The sequence below is a fragment of the Ochlerotatus camptorhynchus genome, unplaced genomic scaffold (genome assembly GCF_037179485.1).
Source record: "Ochlerotatus camptorhynchus isolate MF236.1 unplaced genomic scaffold, CSIRO-AGI_Acam_v1.1 ptg000487l, whole genome shotgun sequence".
Classification (NCBI taxonomy): Eukaryota; Metazoa; Arthropoda; class Insecta; order Diptera; family Culicidae; genus Ochlerotatus; species Ochlerotatus camptorhynchus.
In genome coordinates, this window is record NW_027040972.1 from 35,296 (window position 1) to 61,337 (window position 26,042).

Sequence of the window (26,042 nt, forward strand, 5' to 3'; positions counted from 1 at the left end):
AGATGAGACAGCAAGATCGTACCGTCCAATTCCGCGTGATGAAGAGCCGACTGGAACACATACTCCTGATACATCGAGTACTGAGCGTCGCGCAAAAGTGCGCAAATACCTATCGATCCATCTTTCAACCTACGCTCTCGCTCAAGGCTCCTGTGGCCCAACTGATCGTGAGAAAGCAGAAAGAGAAGATGATCTCTTTCGATCTCGACCACGCTTTCGATTGGGTCTCTCATGAGTTACTGAATCGCGTTGCGTGTGCAGACGACATCACGGTGGTTGCCACCTCAACACAAACGATCGACCTGATTTATCAGCTGTTTGGCAGCTTCGAGATCGTGGCCGGGGCAAACTAAATCTGCAGGAAATAGCTGGCTATCGATGTCGGGTTCATCAATGGGGATCCACTAGCGATACCAGGATTGCAGACCACAGAGAATGTGAAGGTGCTGGGTGTTATTTTTGCAAACTCAGTGCGGCAGATGGTGAATATAAACTGGGATGCTCTAGTATCCATCATATCATAACTTATATGGATGCATGTACTCCCTTACCCTCTATCAGAAAGTACTACCATAAGACCAGAAGGTCCCGAAGAAACGTGCTCAACTTGTTGGCTCAGTTCTGGTACTCTCTTCGGTCCCAAGCTAATCGATGCACCCCTCGAAACAAAGGAAAATCCACGAATTTTATCTGTCAAACTTTCATAGTGAATCAAAATAAACATAGTGTAGTACTAGAATTTCGACTAGAATGGGGTACGGTTATGGATGTATTTGGGACCAATAGGCTATTCAAGTAGTGAGTCAATTTAAAATCGTTTTTTTCCACCGGTTGGTACTACTGCTGATCACCTTCATTACTACAAATGTATGGTATCTAGTCGGTGATTCCACCACAATGTGTACATACTGTTAAACTGACAGCGCCGATGGTGCCCTTTCTGTTTCGCGGGCTGCCGGCAAGAGTCCCGATGCAGCAGTTGGCGCGCAGCAGAGAGCAGGGTGGATTGAAGCTGCAACTGCCGGCGATAACATGCAACGCGCTTCTGGTCAATCGCCACCTGCAGGAGATCGATTCCATGTCTAAAACTCCTCTCTCCATTTCTACACCACATCCAACAAAACCCATCTAGTGGTCAAATTCTATTTAGAACAAAAAAAAAACTAGGTTTCAATAAAGATTTCAAAACTTTTACAAACAAACTTCTTGTGGCCTTTTCTCGCGAATTTGAGCTCATCTTCGCATACCAACAGCACTATCTGATAGTGAAGCTTTCTGGTTTGTGTACTGGATTTGCTTAGGTGAAAAAATTTAAGATTTCATAGTTTTATCAAAATTATGGGTGCTCATTTCGCTCCGTGTGCTCATTAGCCCACCTAATTCCGCTATGCCCGTGAAATTTAATATACCACAGCAGAACTTGAAGGGAGCGGTCCATAAAATATATACATCTTCTAGCTGTACACTGAAAAAGTCTTCTAGCTGGGCAGCAGGATCAATTCAAAATCGAGCTAAAGATACCATACTGAGTAGTAAACTTTTTGTGCATGCTTCAAAAATCTACTTTCACGCATAGCTTAAACCAAGTCTGTTCTACAAAATTCAATCATATTTGTCAATGAGCGGGATAAAATCCAACTAACCAGAGCATAATAAACATTTTCAAGAAAATATTTTTTTTTTTGTGAATTTAAATCGTTTTTCTCAACAAATGTGCGTGCTTCAAAACATATGATTTCTCGCATTGATTCAGCCAGGTCTGTTCTACAAAATTCAATATTTTTTCTTAAAAGGTGAAACATAAATCCATTGGTAGAACAGCCGATTAAAATTCGTGAATTTAAACTCATTTTTCTCCAAATTTGTGTGTGCTCCATAAAATATATTTTCACGCATCAATTCACTCAGGTCTGATTTTAAAAATTCAAACATATTTTTCAGTGAGCTGAAATCGAACTTTAGAGCACTAAAATAAATCCATGAAAATACGTTTTTTCGTGAAAAACTGAACATATTGCGTGAAATCTGAGTCCATATTTGAATGCTTTGTGGCAAAAGCCTGAATTAGTAAAGGATTGGCTGGAAGTCGTTTCCTTGGATATAGTCCTGGCACTGCGGAAGCTTAAACGTGTAAATCCCAGGTCACGTGTAAATGGAAGTATTGTCGAGGACTATACTTGGACTTTTGATAACTAGTTAACCCTTGAAATGTTTTTGGTTGATGCCTATAGCATATTTAACAGGACATTTATATCTGTAATTGTAACCAGCTCGATTTTGTTTGCAAACCTGGTTAAAATGTTTATATTTAATTATCTTAAAGATAACTCGTCCAGCTCAAACCTTTGTAGGGGTAAGAGGTGGGACCATCATCATCATCATCAATGCTGCGAGGAAAAATCTACTAAATTCACTGCAAATTGTCAAAGTGCGTAAACCACTAACGACTAAATCAATGTAGGTAGAAACCCCTCGGAAAGAGCAAACAAAAACCATTCGGTCACTCAAGAAGACGTGACTCAGACTGCTTGCCTTTAATCACTATAGCATTGTATTGGATTCTTGAATTTAGAAAATTATATATATTTTAATACATTATCATCTTTAAGAGATTCGTTTTCTGAGCACAACGATATTATGTATCGATCTCATGTATCAAGACTTAAAGCTTCGATATTTGACACACATCTAATTAATTGACAGCTTGCCGCCAGCGAGGGGCGCTAAGGTGCTGATTTATGTTAATGTAATCGAACTTATTTACAATAGTTCCAGTGCAGTAGAATTTAAGAAATTACCCTTGAGCAGTTCAACGCCAAATGACGAATTGGAAACGTGACCTTCTCCGATTTGTATGAAACTTTGCATAATTATTTGTTATGGACAATGATTGACATTTTTGCTAGAGCTTGGTCATTTTGCTCCCTTGAAGAACCCAATTGAGAAATCTTTAATATAGAATGTATGCTCAGCCAATGAAAACAAAAAGTAGGTAACAACACGGCTCTGCGGTTAGTGACTTGACTTATTTATTTTTCAAAAATTCAACCTCTCACGTGGAAGTGAATGTGAAGGCAGATGGCTGTTAAAATCATATGAAAATCACTTGTTGAATCTGATTGCTTTGCCCTCTGCTCACCTTACTCCAATGACCTCCCGAGCAAAGATTTGATGACTGAATATGATAACATAGTTGAATAAGCAGCCAACACAACACAAATTATAACATAAAATTACTCATAGGATATAAAAAAAAAAAAAATAACTGATTTGAAAGATGATTGGCAGTGTGTTTTTTTTTCTTACCATGCGGATAATATTTGAAGTTTTAAAGTAACCTTGCATAATTTCATATTCTTTCATGATAACTGATAACAAAATTAGTCGATGTTGATAACTAAATTAGTTATGCGATAAAAACTGAAAACAAAATGATATCTGGAATAACAAGACTTGTGTGTATGTGTGTGTGTGTGTATTCAATCTAACTCCTACTGGCCGGCAGTGGTATTATGGAAGAAATTTGCTTGCAACAATCCTTGATAAATATCTGGAATAACAAGACTTGTTTTCAAAATGATATCAGGTTGTTATTTTACTTTGCTCGGGCTTACTTCTATATTGTATATTTCACATTCAAATTCATTAGAATGGTCGTCACCGTGAAAGCCATAAGAGCGATTTAAATTATACCGGTACGTTTTGTTTTCAATGTACCAGATAATAGTGAGCAAGCACATGATCCCATATTCGAAATTATCATTGTTGTCGTTAAGATTGCTGTTCATAATACCTACAGATTTTAAAATTTTTTGTTGTGCAACTTGTGCACATTTTTTGCATTCGATAATATTATGAGAAGGTGAATTAAATTAATTCTTTTATTTTATTAGAGCATTACCTTTTCATCTAATGCTTTGTGATGTTCGAATAGACTTTTGAGCGCTTTGAGGACCTCCACTTCACTGGAAACTCCACTTTGAGACGCTGCTTGTCTTTTAACTACTGTCATTCTTAACGATCGTTCATGCCTCGAAACCAAGCATTCCAAGTGCTCCAACAACAGCTGAAAATAAATAGTAGTTGAATAACGTTATTAAATCTAATCACAAATCTATTGGCAACGATGAATGCATATTTCATTTAATTTTCTTTTTTGCCAGTACATATTCCACAAATTTCTAATTTGAGTAACGAATTAAATTATGGAAAACATAGCAGAGCATGTCTCAGGTACAGGGGCATTATTTCGCTTTAAACAATACAAGGCTGATATTTGTGATTGAAGTCATTGTTTACAAAAGCAGATTCACCGATCTAAAAAGTTGTTGCTTATTTGCTGACTAATATACATACGTCTAACTCATGCATTTATTAAATTGGTTTATTCTAGAGCATCACGTACCCGTGTGTTGTTTCTTTCCGCTTTAAGCTCTCCTATCTCTTCATCTCGTTCTAGCAGCGCCTCTCGTGCTTGTGTCAATTCTTTTGTTAATGTCGAAAACTCCTAAAAATAATTAAAAGATATAGATATATATTATATATAATACGTTATATAGTAAATCAAACATTTTTCCATCCATCCATAGTGCAGACTATGTGAACGGTAGAAATATCAGAAAGTTATTGAATAAAATGCCAAATTATGCTGGTGATAGAAATCAACTTTGTCTTAGAATACCTAGAAATCTCTGGCTCCACATAGAGTTGTTGTAATGTTTTTGTTGTATACATCACAATCAATGTGTTGGTCTCAATGATTATGACCCAAAATAGAAATAAGTTTATTTTTTTATTTTTAGTTATTTATTTATCTATGTATTTATTATTTTATTATTCAAGTAGGAGAAATTGCTCTAATGTTGGCCTATGGATCAAATATTGGGTCCATCGCTAAAAATCTGCTATGTATCAATTTTATCAAGATGAACGCGTCATTGGGACGGTACTAATGGATAGTTTTGGTCACTATTGAAAATTTAGTCGATTGCTGAATTTATCCCAAATTAGGGGAATTTAGGCCAATATTACATCCATTTCCCCTATTTATTTATTTTATGAATTGATTTATCGATTTACTCAATTATTTATATACTTCTTGTTTAATACTGATTTATGGAAGTGATGGCTACCCTACAAAAAAAATGCGTAGGATGCTCTCAGCTCATTACTTCGGAAATGATGGAAAACATAAATTTTATTAAAACAAATACGTTTTAGTCTGGGGGATTGTTTTACTCGTGACGGAATTAATCATTATCATAAAGGGTGAGTCTAGAGCCTGTACTAAAAACCTGTAGCACTAGGAACTAGCATTTAGCAGAAATCTAGTGACTGTAAGAAATGACAATATGATTGAGTTTTTCAATCTTACAAAAACTACCTCAAAACATCATTATTACTCATTTCAAAACATATATTACGGTAATCGTAGGCTAATAGATGATCACATAATTCATTAATACTTCTTATTTTATTATCCATATCTAGTTCGTTAATGGATAAAATTTTAACTTAAACATATTATAACTAGTCCGCTAACTATAAGAAGGTTCAGTTAAAGGACTTTGTCAAATTTGAGCATTTCAAAATGTCATTATGAACCAAATGGACCCCTTTGATGAACATTGAGCGAGAAAGTTAGCGAAGTTTGTAGTTCAAGGATTTTTTTTTAACTTAATAAGACTTTTTTTTTTAAACTTAAGGGATTTTTAGATGTTTATTCTAAACTTTTGAAACACTTCGAAGAACCTAATACAAGTTAAGGGAACTTTGTTTTATTCGAAGAAACATCATAAACATCTTTAAGCGGATGTTTACCGCCCCAGAAATAAAACAAATATTCTCGGCACGTTTTTATTTTTCTAAAATAATTGGGAAAAATTATCAAAAATCCAAGAAAATCAGTTTCTTCTTTAGATAGAAAAAAATTACATGCAAAAAATTTGTTTTCTATCTCATCATGAAAAATAAATTGGATTCTCAGCAAAACCGAAAAAGTCGATGTTTTGTGGGATTTTGAGTCCAACTTTATGCTATGATGACTTACAATTTTATTTCTGCACATAAACTTTCTTTAGAAAATTAGAAAAAAAATGTGTTTTTTGTTTAATTTTCGATAGTTTTTTTTCCAATATTTTTAGAAAAATAGAATCGAAATTATTTTTTTTAAGTGGTAAACTTCTCTTTAAGCTTCAAGGTACTTCGTTAAAGTTGAATCAATAGATCTTTCGCAGGAAATCATCGATATTCTAAAAAAAATAAGAGAGCTTTGAAGAAGTGCAGTGAACTTTATAGGAATTCTGAGAAGCTCGAGGAACTTCATTGAAGTTTTTCCAAAATTATAGAAGCTCAGTGAGTATTGTAAATGTACAGTATTTATCTTAAAACTTTCGATTCGTTCGATTAGTGAACTTACTGGAAGTTTTGGGAACTTTGTTTCGGCTAGATGTATAGAAAAAATCGTAGAATAGGTTAAAAGTATTTCCTGAAGTTTATAGATGGTCATGGTCATCGGTTGTGTAATATAACTTGTACGATGTACATCGATTTTGCGAACAAAATTACATCCATTGATGTAATAGTTATTGTACCAGGTTCAACACTGGTGATCTCTGCAATATCCCGCTCCTTGCAAACACGTTCACTCCTCCGTTTTCAATTTCTGGCGTCTTGTCGTCTTCCTTCATATTTTTTTGGGTTTTCTAATTTTCTTCTTTTTTGTTTTTTCTCCGTTTTTCTCCATTCTGTTGGGTCCCCCCTTCGGGTCGCTATCTCCACTCGTTGTATGTAGTCGCCAATCGTGATCCCATGGTTATCTATGCAAGCAGGGAGGCCATGCTAGGGTTGACACGGTCCTTCATGGGGGCCATGTTCAGAGCCAGATCGGCGTAAGTCAGGAATGTTACATCTGAGCCTACTACTCACCAACCACCAATTGGTGACGAGTTTTGAACGTATCCGGAGGCCTCGCGAGGTGCTCATCATACTCCATCACTCTAAGCAAACATTTTGCAGATAATACAAACAGGGACGGTATTAAAAGTTAATCCGAGTTGGAGTAATTCAAGCTGATGTATGAAATAATGATGTAATAGCTGCAAAAAGCAGATACAATAACTACTACATCAATGGATGTAATTTTGTTCGCAAAATCGATGTACATCGTATACACCTTGCTACAAAAGGGAACTAAGGAGAAAATGAATTTGTACCATCTTTGTTGCTATGCATCTGAGTGCTATAATTTTCCTTTTTTTGCACACTGTACTTATGAATATCCCTGCGCTTCGATCAGAGAGTGTATAGGGCGTCATTGTGCCAATTTGGTCGTGCCACATTTCGAGTATGAGAGAGTAATTGCAGTTAGATCAAAAGTTCCTGAGAGAAATGCAAGAACATTCGCAGATTACCTGAAATTGCGACAGTGAAGGTATGATCACAGACAAGCGGACATAACACTCTTAAAACGTTCACCAAAATCGCTTTTAACGGTCAATTTAAATGTTTCTTAGTTGGTAGTATCGCCAGTTGTGATGAACATAATCAATTCCCTAGCGTTTGACGTTTACACACTACAGTCATCTGTTTAGTGTATACTACAGATGGCGGAAGGGTTTACAATGATAAATGTTCAATGTGTTGTGTCTGTTTGTCAGTGATATAACATTGAGAAAACGTTAGGATAAAATCAAAACATTAAAGAATATAACGCATCACATTCAGAAATACTTCACTTCGCAACCGATGAAAGATGATGTTAATGGTCCCACCTCTTACCCCTACAAAGGTTTGAGCTGGACGATTTATCTTTAAGATAATTAAATATGACATTTTAACCAGGTTAGCAAACAAAATCGAACTGGTTACAGTTACAGATATATGTAAATTCCCTTTAGAGTTTACAGTTGCTTCACAGCGATATAAATGTGGAAAAGCTCAGGCGTCCACCTCTTAGCTCGCCTTTTTGTCCAACTAAAATATTCATAAGTTTTAAGCAATCAAGAGTTAATGAACAATCAACATCCTATTACACTAGCAACCCCGCAATCTGATGCTATCATAATTTTCAGCAATGTTAGGAATGCTCACGAACCCCCAACATTTGCCACAAAACTTACACTACTAACTCAAGGAATCTTCCAAATAAGCTTCAAAATTGCATTTTGTTTTATCAAATGTTAAATTCAGTCCTCTATATCCGTAATACAAGCGCGAGGCTCAAACCTTTGTAGACTACTTTTTTTTAAATCTACTACTATTAAATCAAATATTAAAAATCTATCATTACCATCGTGGCGAACAGAAATAGTTTTTGCAGTGCTACATAATTATTATAAAAGTCGTTATGACAGCTATCCATATAAAATAATCCGTTAGAGATAACTTCGTCAAGATACATAATTTGTCAATTCATAAAAAAATCGCTGGATAACTGTTCAAAAGACAGTTTTAACGTGTGAAACGTAGTGTCTTTTAAATTCTGTAAGTGTTGCTGAACGTTTGATATGTCTAGACATCGAATTGAAAACATTTATTCCTTTATAATACAATGAATTTTGTGAAGCACAAGTCAAGAAATGTGGTGTTCTTATTTCAACCGCGTTTCTAGTATTATATCTATGAAAGTCACTTCCTCTTTCAATTCGATCACACAAATATCGAGGTAGCAAACCGTTAACTACTTTAAAAATGAACACCATAGTAAAATATACAATTCTTTGCTTCACCGACAACCATTGTAATGTTGTAAAGTTGAGGAAGTGAATCTATTACATCTCAAAATCAAACGCATTATTTTATTCTGCAAGCGCTGTAATCTCATCTCCCATTCTGGCGGCCATATGAGTACCCAAGTAACCATAAAGTCGTAATATAGATTGTATATTCTTACTTTGTTTGAGTATGGTTAGTTGGGGAATCTGATAAATCTGTCACTTCTTGAAACTGATCCCTTTCGTATTTTTTTCATTCTCTTTTCGCACACGGAGCGCTCGGTGGACCAGCGACTTCGCACATCAGCCTCGTCCCAGATCACCATGGCAATTTAGTGACAGATGGTAGACATGAAACCGACTTCACCACAACCAGCGTGGAAGGAGTCAACATCGAACCAGGAACGGAAATTAATGCGGATTTATCTCCCTCGGAAAACAAGAAAAACCCGAAAAAGGCGGAATCATGTTAGAACCAACCAAGGACGATCTAAGAAAGGAAATTGCCCGTGAAGCACGGAATGACATACGAAGCGTGAGAGACTAAAACTGACTCCCGGACTAAAACCAACTCCCGGACTAAAACTGTCTACAATGACCATAAATACGCTTCTTCCATATTAACACTGCCGGTCAACAGGGATTAGAGGGAATACACACACAGACATACACACATACACACACAGGGCTACAAACGGTGAGTTGATCTAGCTCTGGTCCGCACAAGTTCATACCTCACACCTCCCCGTGGTGTAGCTTGGGCAATGTTGTTCTTTCGACAATAGCAAAGTGAGGGGGTGCGACGCGAACTCTGGCACGGTAACCATAGCACGGTGATAGAGGAAATGCTTCGTCAACCCGCAGGAGTGCCAACCGGCACATTAGGATCGTTGCCAGTAAGATCCTTATAACGGCATACTGGACACGGCATAGAACTATGGACACGACACGGCACAATGGATTGGATACCACGCTACAGGGCTGACAGTCGTGCTATTCTGCTCCCTGAGCAAAGAAGGGTGACACCTTCTTGAAATGGCGAGTGGGCTAATAGTGCGGCTGCCCCCGTCCCGGTAAAACCTTGGCAGGCCTCCGGATACGTTCAAAACTCGTCACCAATTGGTGGTCGGTGAGTAGTAGGCTCAGATGTAACATTCCTGACTTACGCCGATCTGGCTCTGAACATGACCCCATGAAGTACCGTGTCAACATTAGCATGGCCTCCCTGCTTGCATAGATAACCATGGGATCACGATAGGCGACTACATACAACGAGTGGAGATAGCGGCCTGGAGGGGGGACCCAACAGAATGGAGAAAAACGGAGAAAAAAACAAAAACGAAGAAAATGAGAAAACCCAAAAAAAATATGAAGGACGACTGCACGACGCCAGAAACGGAGGAGCGAACGTGTTCGCAAGGAGCGGGATATTGCAGAGACTACCAGTGTTGAACCGCGAGTTCCAGCAGCAGCAGTAAGCCAAAAGGTGAGCAGCAAGGACACCAAGGAGAGCTAGGTCTTATGCTAAGCCAGATGTTCACACCGAAATCCAGCAATAGCACACCCCAAGAAGGATTGCAGCTTGGGAAGACCAAATTGATGGAGGTCAGGAGGAGGATCAATGCACTACATGACTTCGTCAAGGATAAGAGCAACGTCCACAAGGCAATAAAGGAAATGGTGACGGGCATCAAATCCGCGATGATTGCTGCCGAACGTGAACAGGATGCACTGAGGACGAGATCCGTGACTGCCGAAAGGGCGCTGATCGAGGCCAAGGAGAAAGCAGCAGCTGAAATACAGGAGACGGCAAAGGGACCTCGAAATCCACGCTCGGAGAAGAGAAAAAGGGAAACGCCAGGAGAGGAAGAGGAGTTGAAAAAAGTGAAAGGAGGAAGGCTGGCGTACCGTCGAGAAGCCGAAGGAGAAGTGAAAAAAAACGGAAGGAAAAAAAAGTGAAGAAGAAAGCTGAACAGAAGAAGGAGATACCCAGGACTCGTCGGGAACGAAGTAAGGGCGATGCTCTGATCGTCGAAGCTAAGGACAAAACGTCGTATGCAGCACTCCTCCGGAAGGTTCGAGAGGATCCTGAGTTGAAGCAACTAGGAGATAACGTGGTGAAAATCAGGCGCACCCAGAAAGGCGAGATGCTCTTTGAGCTGTAGAAGGATCCTGCCATCAAGAGCTCAGCCTTCAAGGAGCTCGTCGAAAAGTCTCTTGGCGAAGGGGCGAGCCTAAGAGCTCTATCCCAGGAGACAGTGGTTGAGTGCAGGGACCTGGACTAGATCACCACAGAACCGATGTCAATCCGCATGAGGAAGGGTACGGCGGCATGCAAACGGCGGTTATACGGCTTTCGACAGTTACAACGAATAAACTGTTGGAGACGGGCTGGTCATTGTGCTCGCTGAAAGCCACTCCTCGGGTTACCAAGCAACTGGAGCGATACTTCAAGTGCATGGGATTCGGTCACTAGGCGAGGAACTGCAATGGCCCTGACAGATCTGATCTGTGCAGGAAATGCGGAGAGAAATGCCATATTGCAAGAGGCTGCACGAAGCAACCGAGGTGTATGCTCTGCAAAAAAGAGGACGGTAACGATCATACGACGGGAGGCTTCAAATGCCTAGCATACAAAAAGGCGATGGCAGGCTAACAGTAATGGAGGTAACCCAAATAAACCTCAATCATTGCGACATTGCTCAGCAACTGTTGTGGCAGTCGATAACAAAAACAAAGTGCGACGTTGCAATCATTGCGGAACTGTATCGAGTCTCTCCCGATAACGGTAACTGGGTGGCGGATAGAGCTGGGATGGCTGCTATACAAGTTATGGGCAGATACCCCATTCAAGAAGTGGTTGCGAGCTCATACGAAGGTTTCGTGATCGCCAAAATCAACGGAATCTTCATGTGTAGTTGTTACGCACCCCCCAGATGGACGATGGAGAAGTTCCATGAGATGCTGGATGGGTTTACCGAAGAGCTGATCGGACGACGACCGGTAGTCATCGGAGGAGACTTCAATGCTTGGGCAGTGGAGTGGGGAAGCAGATGTTCCAATGGCAAAACTGGAAGTTATGCTGGCCAATAAAGGCACCAGCAGCACTTTTCGATATGGCATCGGCCAACGGAATACTGTGGCAGTACGGAGGACGAGAACTTGTGACCGAAAGTGGAAAACGAAGGCTTTCGATAAGGATCTGTTCGTTGAGGCACTTCGTGTGGACAGGAGTCTCGCAAATCTAAATGCGGACGAGCTGACAGAAACGTTAGTGAGAGCATATGACACTACCATGCCGAGGAAACTGGAGCCAAATAACAGACGGCGTCCAGTCTACTGGTGGAACGAAGCACTTAGCACTCTCCGCAAGAAAGGAAGCAGTCAGAGAGGAACGAAGAGAAGTATTTCGAGCGGCCAGGGCCGCACTTAAACGAGAGATAAAGCAGAGCAAGTCAAACTGTTTTAAGGAGCTGTGTCGAAACGCTGATGCCAACCCCTGGGGCAACGCATACCGAGTCGTGATGGCGAAGATCAGAGGTCCAACGATGCCCGCGGAAATGTGCCCAGAGAAGCTGAAAGTCATCGTGGAAGGATTTTTCCCGAAGCACGACCCAACTGGCCACCTACACCGTACGGAGAAGGAGAGGGAGATAACGTCGAATTCACCAACGAGGAACTCGTAGCAGTGGCCAAAGGAATGAAGGTGAAGAAAGCTCCCGGTCCGGATGGAATCCCCAACGTAGCGTTGAAAGCGACGATCCAGTCATCCCCGGACATGTTCAGGATGGTTCTGCAAAAATGCCTGAACGAGGGTCACTTCCTTGACAGGTGGAAGATACAGAAGCTAGTGTTGCTGCCGAAACCAGGAAAACCGCCGGGGGATCCAGCATCGTACAGGCCTATATGCCTGCTGGATACACTCGGAAAACTCTTCGAGACGATCACCCTAAACAGGCTGACGAAATACACCGAGAGTGAGCACGGATTGTCGGAGAGGCAGTTCGGATTCCGGAAAGGGAGATCGACGGTGGATGCAATTCGGACAGTGGTCGAGAGAGCTGAGAAGGCGTTCAAACAGAAGCGGAGCGGAGATCGATATTGCGCCGTGATAACAATCGACGTCAAGAATGCGTTCAACAGCGCCAGCTGGGAGGCCATCGCCGAAGCACTGCATAGAATGAGGGTCCCTGACTACCTGTGCAGGATCCTGAGGAGTTATTTCCAGAACCGGGTTCTGGTCTACGAGACAGACATGGGACTGAGATCAATTAGGATCACAGCGGGAGTTCCACAAGGCTCCATCCTTGGTCCAACGCTCTGGAACGGGATGTACAACGGCGTGCTAACGCTGAAACTTCCCAAAGGAGTTGAGATCGTTGGCTTTGCGGACGACGTCGTCTTGACGGTAACAGGCGAGACGCTGGAAGAGGTGGAAGTGTTGTCAACCGAGGTAATCGACATGATTGGTAACTGGATGCAAGGAGCGAAGCTGCAGATAGCCCACCACAAAACGGAAGTGTTATTGGTCAGTAAAGCGGTACAGCGGGCAGAAATCACCGTCGGGGAGCACACCATAGCCTCGAAGCGTGCGTTAAAATACCTGGGAGTGATGATCAATGACCGGCTAAACTTCAACAGCCACGTCGAATATGCCTGTGAGAAGGCTTCGAAGGACATCAACGCGATAGCTAGAATCATGCCGAACAACGCTGGTTCCAGCAGTAGCAAGAGGCATCTTCTAGCCAGCGTGTCATCATCGATACTGAGATATGGAGGTCCAGCCTGGGTTCCGCTGGAAACGCGCTGGAAACGAAGCAGAACCAAAGGAAACTGAGCAGTACGTTCCGGCTCATGGCCAAGCGAGTCGTGAGTGCGTACAGAACCATCTCGTCGGAAGCAGTATGCGTTATCGCCGGTATGATCCCTATCGGCATCACCCTGGCAGAGGACAGCGAGTGCTACAGGCGGAAATAAGCCGGAAGAGTACGGAAAGTTGTGAGAGTGGAGTCATTGGCTAAGTGGCAACAGTGGAACACGACGGAGAACGGTAGATGGACACATAGACTAATACCGATTCTTTCGACCTGGGTGAACAGAAAACACGGAGAAGTCAATTTCCACCTAACGCAGTTCCTGTCTGGCCACGGCTGCTTCAGGAAATACTTGCATCGGTTCGGACACGCAGCGTCACCCATCTGTCCGGAGTGTGGCAACGTCGATGAAACGCCGGAGCATGTGGTCTTCGACTGTCCAAGGTTGGAGGCAGTGCGAACGGAGATGCCCGTCCTTAACGTGGAGAGTGTCGTCGTTGAAATATGACGAGAGGAGGGCACTTGGAATGCCGTCAGCAGGGCAGTCACGCATATTATGCCGGAGCTGCAGCGTAAATGGAGAGAAGAACAGCGATCTAGCAACGCCAGCTAGCGCTGAGAGTACGACAAGTGCATGAGCACAGCCACCCCCCGAAGTAGTCGGTTCACAGTGGTCCCGGGGGGATCCAGGCAGAGCAGAGAGTAAGGAATTGGTTTTAGTGGAGCTGCACTAGGCAACTAGTGGATACCACACCGTTCCAACTTCACAACAGGCCTGGCTTCTTGAAGCTTTCCTAAACCTTAGTATAAAAAACACACACACACACACACACACACACACACACACACACACACACACACACACACACACGCACACACACACACACACGCACACACACATACACACACATGCGCACACACACACACACATACACACACACGCACCCACACACACACACACACACACACACACACACATACACACACACACACACACACACACACACACACACACACACACACACACACACACACACACACACACACATACACACACACACACACACACACACACACACACACACACACACACACACACACTCACACACACACACACACACACACACACACCTTCCGCAAAAATGGTAGGGAATCCATTATCGACGTGTCAGTTTCTGCAGTACGTCGCTAATGGCAAATATGCACTGGACAGTGCAAGAAGAGTACACCCATAGAGACCATCAGGCGATCCGGTACAGTATCGGCAAACACCGCTGGAAATGTGGAGGACGAAAGTAAGCGAGCGGAAGGCGAAGGAACTCAATAAGGATCTCTTCATCGAAGCTCAGCAGCGTCCCGGGCCTAAGCGCGAACGAGTTGACCGAATCATTAGCAAGGGCATGTGACACAACTATGCCGAGAAAACTGGAGCCAACGAACAGGCGGCGTCCAGCTTACTGGTGAACGAGGAAATTAGCACCCTCCGTGCTACTTACCTTCTAGCCAGAAGGCGCGCTCAGAGAGCAAGAACGGAAGCAGACAGAGAGGAGCGCAGGGTGGTGTTCCGAAAGGCCAGGGCTGCACTGAAACGAAAGATAAAGCTGAGCAAGTCAAACAGCTTCAAGAAGCTGTGCCACGATGCCGATGCCAATCCATGGGGCAGCGCATACCGAGTCGCGATGGCGAAGATCAGAGGTCCAACGATGCCGGTTGAAATGTGTCCTAACAAGCTGAAAGTCATCGTGAAGGCAGTTTTCCCACAGCATGACCCAACGACATGGCCACTTACACCATATAGCGAGGAAGATGAAGACAACGTTGAACAAGTCTCCAACGAGGACTCATAGCAGCAGAGAAAGGGTTGAAGGCGAATAAAGCTCCCGGCCCGGATGGAATTCCCAACGTGGCGTTGAAGGCGGCGATCCAGACGTTCCCGGATATGTTCAGGATGGTGCTGCAGAAATGTCTGAACGAGGGTCAGTTCCCTGATAGGTGGAAGGTACAAAAGCTTGTGCTGTTGCCGAAGCCCGGAAAACCGCCAGACACGACGGACAGACACGGGGCAGAAATCGCTTAGAATCACGGCGGAAGTTCCACAAGGCTCCATTCTAGGTCCCACGCTGTGGAACGGAATGTGCAATGGCGTGCTGACGCTCAAGCTGCCCAAAGGAGTTGAGATCGTTGGCTTTGCGGACGATGTCGTCTTGACGGTAACCGGTGAGACGCTGGAAGAAGTGGAAATGCTGGCGGCCGAGGCGATAGATACGATTGGTAACTTGATGCAAGGAGCGAAGCTGCAGATAGCCCACCACAAAACAGAAGTGATGTTGGTCAGTAACTGCAAAGCAGTGCAGTGGGCAGAAATCACCGTTGGAGAGCACACCATTGTTTCGAAGAGCGTGCTTAAGTATCTGGGAGTGATGATCGACGACCGGCTAAGCTTTAACAGCCACATCGAATATGCTTGCGAGAAGGCGGCAAAGGTCATCAACGCAATAGCCAGAATCATGCCGAACAATTCTGGTCCAAACAACAACAAGAGGCGTCTTCTGGGTAGTGTGTCCTCATCGATACTGAGGTACGGAGGTCCAGCCTGGATTGAAGCGCTGAAAACGAAGCAGAACCAAAGGAAATTGAGCAGTACGTTCCGGCTCATGTCCATGCGAGTCGTGAGTGCGTACAGAACCATTTTGATGGAGGCAGATGCGTTATCGCCGGTATGATCCCAATCGGCATCACCTTGGTGGAGGACTACGAGTGCAATATGACGAGAGAAACTAGATGAGTACGAAAAATGGTGAGAACGGTGTCGATAGCTAAGTGGTAGCAGGAGTGGGATGCAGCAAAGAACGGTAGATGGACACACAGGCTAATACCGATTCTTTCGACCTGGGTGAACAAGAACCGGTCCATACAAATTTTAAAATTTCAGGGGGGTCAAGAATCCCAAAAGACTGTATACGTAGTTAATGAACAGCCCCTTTGATATTTTTCATTTGAGCAACAGAGTACGGAACAGCCTGCCATGCTTCACGCATAGAATTACAGTTGTTTGTGGGGTTTCCCCATAGGAGTAAAGAGGTACAGTATCGCCGGAAAGGTCAATCAGAAAAGAAATGAAAAAAAAAATTAGCTACAGGTAGACTGCGATAATGGAAAAAGAAGAAAAAGAAGCACGGTATTCTGTCTGGCACCGAACCCTGGCACGGAGCCGCACCGAATAACCATAGCACGGCACCAAGCTGAATAAACCGGCTCCGCGTTCAGGTTTCGTGTTCGTATCGGTGGCGAGCCGACAGGAGGTACCGAAACCGAGTGCGTGTTAGCTTTGAACGGGGAGCAATATTCTTGCACGGCTCGTAGTGCCGGTGGGTGTTTTCCCAAGACTGATTTCATCTTAGTATTCTTCTTTGGTTCGGTCGCGTCTTTATTTAGCTTATCGAAAACCTCCGTTATTACTCCGGTTCAGCCTACCTGCTGGTTGTCCGTCCTTCAGGTTATGGACCCAGTCATCCGAGAGTGTAAAGTAGTGAAGTGTTTCGGTGGAGTTCTGGTATTCCAGGAAGTTTCTGTGTATGCTTTCTGAAGAGATTTGTTGCAGCACGATACCTAGTGCGGAAGTGAAAAGACAATATGGTCGACGGCTGGAAAGCATCGTTTGCTAAGCTCGGCAGTGGAAATTATGCCTCTTGGAAGTTCCGCATGCGATCTTTGCTGTAATGTGAGGATTTGGATACGATCGGTCAACCGAAGCCGGAAGAGATCGATGACGAATTTCCACAGTGGAAGAAAAATGAAATCAAAGTGCGAGCTACCATCGCTCTATTCGTCGAGGACAGTCAACTCCGCTTTGTAAAGAAATGTGAAACGGCTCACCAGATGTGGGAAAATTTGCGAGTGTACCATGAAAAGGCCACCATCGGTAGCCAGGCAATGTTGTTACAGCAGTTATGCTCAAAGAATTTGTACGAGGGTGGTGATGTCGAGAAACATCTCGATGAAATTGAGTGTTTATATGAGCGCCTCGACAATGCAGGGGTGGAACTCGGTGAGCTGTTGATAGGACGCCATTTGAGTTGTGGACAGGCAACAAACCAAACTTGACGGATCTCTGAATCTTGGGATGTGAAGCGTATGTTCATATACCAGACGCCAACCGCAAGAAGTTTGATCCTTGATCGAAGAGGTTTGTGCTCGTGGGCTATTCAGGCTGCCATCGCCATCTTGATGTCGAAACCAACCGTATAGTCGTTAGTCGAGATGCTGAGTTTCTGGAATTCCCGAAAGGATCGGAGCAGCGCGAGGAAGCAAGAGTGCTTCCGGATATGCAGCTAGATGAGTGGAGTGATCCGGATAATCCAGTGACGGAGAGTGAAGATAGAAAGACGCAGGAAGAAGAGCGTCAATCGGTGTATATAGATGCAAAAGATACGGTTGAAAATGACTTTCCTGGCTTTGAAGAACTGCGTGATGAACTGGAAGTGCCAGATGGATCATTGTTGGACCGCCAATATAAGCGTACGCGTGTTGTGTTACCAAGCAGGTATGAGGACTTTATTGTTGGAGAAGTGCTACATGGCGAAGAACCAAGCGACTTTCGTGATGCATTGAGTGTGCGGGAAGAAATTGAAGCGCACAAAGTGAACAGTACGTGGGAAATATCGGATCTGTCACCGGGCAAGAAGGCTATTGGTGCAAAATGGGATTTCAAACTAAAGCGGGATGAGACGGGCAGCATAGTGAAGCGTAAGGCCGCTATTGTCGCACAAGGATATTCACAGTGTTTCAATGTGGATTTCACGGAGGTGCAGGCACCAGTCACGCGGCAAGCTACGTTGCGTGCACTGTTTGCCGTTGCAGGGAAGAAGCAGCTGTTTCTGAAGCAGTACGATGTTCGAACGACCTACCTAAACTGGACCGTCGAAGAAGAGCTGTATATGCAGCAACCTCCAGGTTTTGCAGTTCCGGGGCACGAGCAAAAGGTATGTAGACTTCGTAAAAGTATATACGGGCTGCGCCAGTCCGCAAGGTGCTGGAACAAAGCATTACACTCTGTACTCCCCGAGCTAAAGTTCAAGTCAAGCGCCGCAGACCCATGTCGCTACATACGATATGAGAAGCCGTTTGTCGTCATTTTAGTCTACGTTGACGACCTGTTGATTGGCAGCGCAAGTGAGTCCGATATAGCCAAGGTATATGATAGTCTCCGCAAGAAATTCGACCTTACTTCGCTAGGCTCCGTGCGTCATTTTTTGAGCTTTGAGATTGGGAGAGAGGGATGCTTCTACACGTTAAAGTTGTCAGCGTACATCGAAACATTGCTTTGTAAGTAAAACATGGAGAACTGTCGGCAATCCAAGACTCCAATGGATCCTGGATACACGTCAGCTAACGAAGACATTAAGCGGTTGGATGATCCAAAGCTGTACCGAAGCCTCGTAGGAGTGTTGTTATACTTGGCCGTTAACGCGCAACCTGATTAGTATTTGAGCGTCAGATTGCTTGGGAGAAAAGTCAGCGAACCATGTTGTAAGGATTGCAGTGCAGCGAAACGTGTGCTGCAATATTTGAGCACAACGAGAGATTGGCGATTGAAATTCGGAACAGGTAAAGGATGGTGTCTCAAAGTCTTCTCCGATTCTGACTGGGCCGGAGATTGCCGGACAATAAAGTCTACGACCGGGTTTATCTTTTTCTATGGAAGCGGCTAGGCGAGCAAGGGTCAAAGTTCTGTGGCTCTTTCATCCCTTGAGGCCGAGTACAATGCTCTATCGCTAGCTTGCCAGGAAACCGTTTGGCTAAGGCGGCTATTATCAGAGCTGGCTATACCCGAAGAACAATCAACGATCATATTCGAGGTTTTGAGACGTCGGATAGAACTAGTGGTCGTGTTAAACACATTGACACCAAGAAGCACTACACACGAGATCTGTCTGAACAGAAAGTCATATCAAGTTGGTGTACTGTCGGACCAACGAAATGGTCGCTGATGCACTAACCAAGCGAGATTGTAGAAGTTCATTTATCAAGTCGGACTGAAACCCTAGACTCGGTGTTCATCCAGGAGGAATGATGGAGTATGATACACCTTGCTACAAAAGGGAACTACGGAGAAAATGAATTTGTACCACCTTTGTCGCAATGCATCTTGAGTGCTATCTTTTTCTTTTTTTTTGCACACTGTACTTATGAATATATGTAAATAAACACATTTCGCTTGAGTTCGGTCGCGACTTTATTTAGCTTATCGAAAACCTCCGTTATTACTCGGGTTCCGCCTACCTGCGGGTTGTCCGTCCTTCATAGAGTCGTGTTGATTAACTCTGATGTCGACATCAACCAGCCGGACATTCTTGATTGGAATTTAATCCGAGGATAATACCGGTTGGAGCTTACCACCATTATTCACGGTAACCTCTAACTCGCATTAACTTTGAATACCGGCCCTGATTGGAGGATCAGTCAAATGTTTGTGAGGCTCGTATTGTTCAACATCGACATCGACAACAAGATAGCCCGACATTCGTGATTTAATCTGAGAATAATACCGGTTGGACCTTACCACTATAAGTGGAACGTAAGCAAAATTTTATTTATTTATTCGTCAATCAAAAAACGTAGAATCGTGTTCCAAGACCGAAATTTTTTTTAAACTCGGAGAATGATACGTTTGATTAAAAAAAAAATACACATCTTCTATACTGGAATGTTATGTCATTAGTTACGCTAAATTTTTTAACTAAACTTTTAATTTTCATGTACTTAGTCACTGGTCCTACTTTTATACTTATGTTTAGGTAATTTTTCTATAAATTTTTCATGAAAATATGGGCAAACAAGCAATTAAAAAGTAAGTAAAAATTGGACCTACTTCTTTCTTACCACATAACATTTTAAAGACAGGCATGTGCCTATCACAAACAAATAATCGTCGCCTACCTTGCATACATTTGGCTCCAAAAGGCCCACGCACATTGCATCCGTCCGGTAATCCGTTGCGAAAACAATAACAAACCATAAGCAAAAAAGAATAGCTACACTAATAAAAGTTTCAAATATTGTATTTATGTGTCCCACACATGATTTTTTGCAATGTGATCTACAAATGATATCTATGTGTCGAACACATACTTAATATGTGTACACATAAAAGCCATGTGTAACCACACATACTATTCATTTGACTCATATATTTCATGTGTGCTTCTGGGTGGATTCAGTTTATGTTTGGTCAGATGAAAATCATGTGGAATTTCACATGGAAATTCGTCAATAAAAATGTGTGGAATTTTGTTAGTGTAAGAGTGCTGTTTATTTAACAGTAATGTGAATGTGGTCACATCCTTCTCTTGAAAACTCACGCAATGTGAACTAGTTATTAACGTTGAAAACTAATAGAGCCAATACTATAGAGGGAGAATAGCGCTGGTGTCGATGTATGGAGCATATTTGCTTGCTTGTATTGATATAAACACTAGTAAAACATCTTAGTTTGACAGATTTGTACCAGACATATTTCCTTATCAGAATAGTTCTATTCTTCTTCTATACCTCTATTGAACAACTCTTTTTTTTAGATTTATCGCTAAGTTGTGTTTATTATTGATTTTCAAAATCTGCTTTAATATATTGATCTATTTGCCGGTAGACAATCAACACTACTTTTGGCAGGTCAACCACTATCACGCATAGTTTATAATGTAAACTGATCATGACATAATTCTGTAACAACAATCACTACTGTGTGGGTTGTTCATTGAACATTTGAATAAAATTATAATCTAACCTGAGGTAAATTAGCAGCTATTTGTCTATGTAGACTGTCTCTTTCCTTTTCGATGTCTTGTAATTTGTTTTCCGTCTCTCCAAGTCTCTCTTGTGCTTCTCTGAGACTGTCCATCAGCTTATCTCGTTCATCCAGCATCGATACCATGAGCTGTTCAAAGTTTGCATCTTCGCCGCTGAATTGGGATGATCTCTGCGAGATGCTATCCTCCGAGATTGTGGGCATAACATCACACATCATGTTCCACATTTTTCTGTTTGCGATCAGTGACACTCAATTTTAGCAATATTTATATTATAAGACAAGTCCCTATCGATGAAACTTCATGTAACATATCTAATTTGTGACAGAAATAGAAAGCACATATCATTTATCACATGACAGATATTAGCCAAATATCATGAGCTAGCCTTCAAAAACTAGTGTTGACTGAACTATATTTGCGAACACACCTTAACTGATACAACAAGACTGTATTTTATCCACTACCGAAGAGGCCATCATTAAATTACTCCTGAGATTACTCCCTTGCTGTCATTATTTTTCGCTTCTCTTTTAAAAGGTTGGTAGCGAATTGCTTGATTACACCCATATAGCTCGACTCCAAACCTTTTCACTGCTGAATGACCTTTTTACTAAAGCTCTGCAGGACTTTACTTTTTACTACACGGTGTTTCGTGAAAACCCATTAATGGGTAAAAAAATACCCATTTTCAAACCATGTATGCAGCTGTCAAAAAATGGGGGAATTTTGAAATCATAAAATGGGTGAAAAAATACCCATTTAAAGAATCAGTTCACGGCTGAATAATGGGTATATTTTTTACCCATTAATGGGTGAAAAAAACACTTCGAAATTTTATCGTCTCATTTCCGTCACCGGCTCGTTGGGAATGCAAACCTCAATGCAAACAGTTACTTAACTGTCCGCAGTATATTTGGCAAAAATAGACGATCTCCGGAAAATGTTAGAATCAAAAACGTTGGAGAGGCTTACGGATAAGTCAATACAATTGATAATTTGTATTATAATGTTTCGTGAAAAATTTGAGCGGAACACCTGCATTTATTTTCAATGTTTTAGAAACATTTTTACATCAACGAGCGCTTGCATTCTCCATTTGTAAAAATGGGTATTTTTCACCCATTTTACGGTAAACACAATATAAGAAAATGGGTGAAAAAACACCCATTTATTGACAGACCACCCATTTACCCATTTATGAGTAAACCATAGTTTACCCATTAAATGAGGAGGGGCACTTTTAGCGGAAATGGGTATTTTTATACCCATCAATGGGTTTTCGCGAAACACCGTGTAGTTTGTTTTATACCCCACAGACTATGGCTTTATCGCCCGTAAAAAAAAAAGTTCAATAAAAATACAATGATTTTCATTGTCATTGTAACCATGATATTTATTGTCAAAACATTGGACATTTTTGTCCATTACCATAAAATCAAAACGAAATTCATGGTTCACAACAATAAAAAATCATCGTTTTTGAGAAATTTACAGTAAAAGAGGGGAGTTGTTAAGCATCTTAACAATAAAAAAAAAAAGAGATTTTTCTCGAACAAATTTGATCTCATCACACTAATACCAACAATCAATACGAAACTAACGATTTTAAATTGGCTCACCACTTTAGTATCCCGAATAGAAATTTACATTAGCCCAACGTTTAATTTTGATGTCTACATCAGCATCGAAATCAAATGTATGCCTGATGTCAAACATTAGAAAACATTATGATTTAGTTGTATTTAAGCAACGTAACATGGTGTATACATCAGAAATTTTGGAACAAAATTTTGCCATTCTAATGTCGGTCTGACGTCAAAAATTTCAATCTTTTGACATTAGAACCAAACGTTTTAAGGATGTTTTCAGAGATGTAAAAAACGTTAGAACTAAACGTTGTTCGGATGTTTTTAAATGTAAACGTTTTCTGATGTTTTCTAATGTAGATGTTTCCTGATGTTAGAACCAAACGTTTTTGGATGTTTTCGGATGTACATAACGTTAGAACTAAACGTTGTTCGGATGTTTTTTATATGTAAATGTATTCTGATGTTTTCTAATGTAGATGTTTCCTGATGTTAGAACCAAACGTTTTTCGGTTGTTTTCGGATGTAAAAAACGTTAGAACTAAACGTTGATCGGATGTTTTTATATGTAAATGTATTCTGATGTTTTCTAACGTAGATGTTTCCCGTTGCTAGAACCAAACGTTTTTTGGATGTTTTCGGATGTACACAACGTAACAACTAAACGTTGTTCGGATGTTTTCAATTGTACTTCGTGTTTGTTGTTCTCTGATGTTTTCAGATGTACAAAACGTTTAAAGTAAACGTTGTTTGAATGTTTTCAAATGTAGATGTTTACTAATGTTTTTAGATATACAAAACACTAGAATCTTACTTTTCAAATGCTTTCAATTATATTTACAACACATTAGAATTAGAAACATGATCGTGTAAACACTACACACCATTGTTGTTAGATAACATCATAAAAATGCGTACATAATAGTCAATGCTGAAGCTCCCGTTTCCCACCAGTCAGATAACTGACCTTAGCTAACCAAATATCATTGCGGCAACTCTCTATGCGGCAGGGGAACTATGCCATTAGCGCGCTAAGAGTTATTAGACCACTGACATAGGCGCCAATTTGTAGGTGACGAGGCACTTGGTGACATTACAGCGAGCTTGACGATTGTTGTAGCATTTTTTTAGCAAACTACCAGTTAAGGTGTGTAGTGTTTACAAGATCATGTTTCTAGCTCTAATGCTTTGTACAATTGGAAGCATTGGAAAAGTTAATTCTCATGTTTTGCATAACCGAAACCATCAGAAAACATAAAATAGTACAAAAAAAAATCATCCATTCTGGTAGACTATCTCTTAAATGCATACAGAATAGCCATTGCTTAAGCTCCCGTTTCCCACCAGTCAGTTAACTGACCTTAGCTAACCTAATATCATTGTGGCAACTCTCTATGCGGCAGGGGAACTATGCCATTAGCGCGCTAAGAGTTGTTAGACCACTGACATAGACGCCTATTCATGGGTGACGAGGCACTTGGTGACATTACAGCGAGCTTGGCGATTGTTATAGCATTTTTGAGTGAACTACCAGACAATCATGACAATAAGATCGCTGCGCCTCCAGATCTCCCTTTAAATCGACCCGCTGTGCCAATTTGTCAATAATGCATGACACTTTGGACGTGGATCGGGATGATCCACAAATGCGGAAAGTTTTGGGCTACCAGTCTTCTACCTAATTGACGAACTGCAAATATATAATAAACAAAATTATTGTGCATGAAAAATATGACAATGTACAATGCTCGAGGAACACTGGGAGTTTTCGAACGACGCGTGCTTAGGAATGCCGGACAACAATCCCGCAAAAATGGTGTTTTCCTCAAATCCGGCCGGTACAAGACGCAGAAAAGTACAGCGTGCTAGGTGGTTAGACCAAGTGGAGCAAGATGTAGGAAGTGTGGGATGCTCGAGAAATTGGAGACAAGCAGTCAGGGACCGAGTTAGTTGGCGCAACTTTGTTATACAGGTCAAATCTTGAGGGACGTCGGACCAGCAAAAGTAAAGTAAGTATCTTATACGTTTGCCAAATTGTTATCCAAACTGCTTAAAAGTTCGAAGAAATAGTTATTAGATAGGGGATATGTTGGCTTCGGCAATACCTTAACCTATTATCGTCAGGGGGGTAAACAAAGTCCTAGAGCACAGAATTCTAAATTGGCATTATTTATGAAAAATTTACATTATAACTGAACTTTCTTAAATCTCAGTCTTTCCCTGATTGCGAACCACACTTTAAATTTTATATAAACTTGTGACCCATATTGTGTATCATCATAAGGCTTGATGAAACTTATTCCGCCCGGAAACATGTTTTTTCGGAATTATGAAGTCATTATACGTTATTATGACATTTTGTATTTTCAAGTTACAAGAGGACGTTGCAAAGGATGAGTTTGACGTATTAAACCTGTGCATTTAGTTTTCAGAGAGTCGCAATCAGCGAATTCATTAAATCACTTATGGCGGTAAGCTCCAATCGGTATTATCCTCGGATTAAATACCGATCAAGTATGTCCGGCTGCTTTGATGTCGACAGAGTTATTCAACACAAATTCGTATCTTGGTTTACAAATCGAGATGAATGTCTATGGGAACAATAAAAATACATTTGTGCTAAAAAAACGAAGCTCGTTCAGATCGAGGTTCAGATGATGTATAAAAATTTGTTTGTTTTTCGAACCTACACAGAAAAAAAAGTTGTTGAATATTACATCCAAACAGCTGCACAGAGGTCATTCCATCGGTTGTGTAATATTAATATTAATTACGTTGTACGATGTACATCGATTTTTAATTACGTTGTACGATGTACATCGATTTTGCGAACAAAATTACATCTATTGATGTAATATTGTATCTGCTTTTTGCTATTACATCATTATTTCATACATCAGCTTGAATTACGTTGATCGATATTACATTTTTTTTGCTGTGTATACAACCCAATTCCAGGTTTTCCACACGAAACGAAAATTAATGGCACTACACTAATAGCACAAACGAAGTTACAGACGACTTTCTCCGAAGAAATTAATTAAAATAAGGTGGTTCTCTGTAATAGAATTTTATGCCACTTTCCGCCGCTCACCGCCAGGTTCGCTAGTATTTTTG

The 26,042-nt window shown here is 41.5% G+C and overlaps 1 long non-coding RNA gene across 2 annotated transcripts in view; it reads right to left on the bottom strand.

Annotated features, from left to right (window-relative positions):
* Window positions 1-21,839, bottom strand: part of LOC135712501 (uncharacterized) — a 43,713-nt gene extending 21,874 nt beyond the window's left edge. The window contains exons 1-4 of one of the 2 annotated variants that reach the window (XR_010518644.1): window positions 21,767-21,839; window positions 21,315-21,650; window positions 4,406-4,507; window positions 3,902-4,066 (exon numbers count right to left, since the gene is read on the bottom strand). This is a non-coding gene — a long non-coding RNA (uncharacterized LOC135712501). Of the gene's footprint in view, window positions 1-3,901; window positions 4,067-4,405; window positions 4,508-21,314 lie in introns of both variants that reach the window. The other variant, XR_010518643.1, reaches the window with a different exon arrangement.
* Window positions 21,840-26,042: the final 4,203 nt, after the last annotated feature.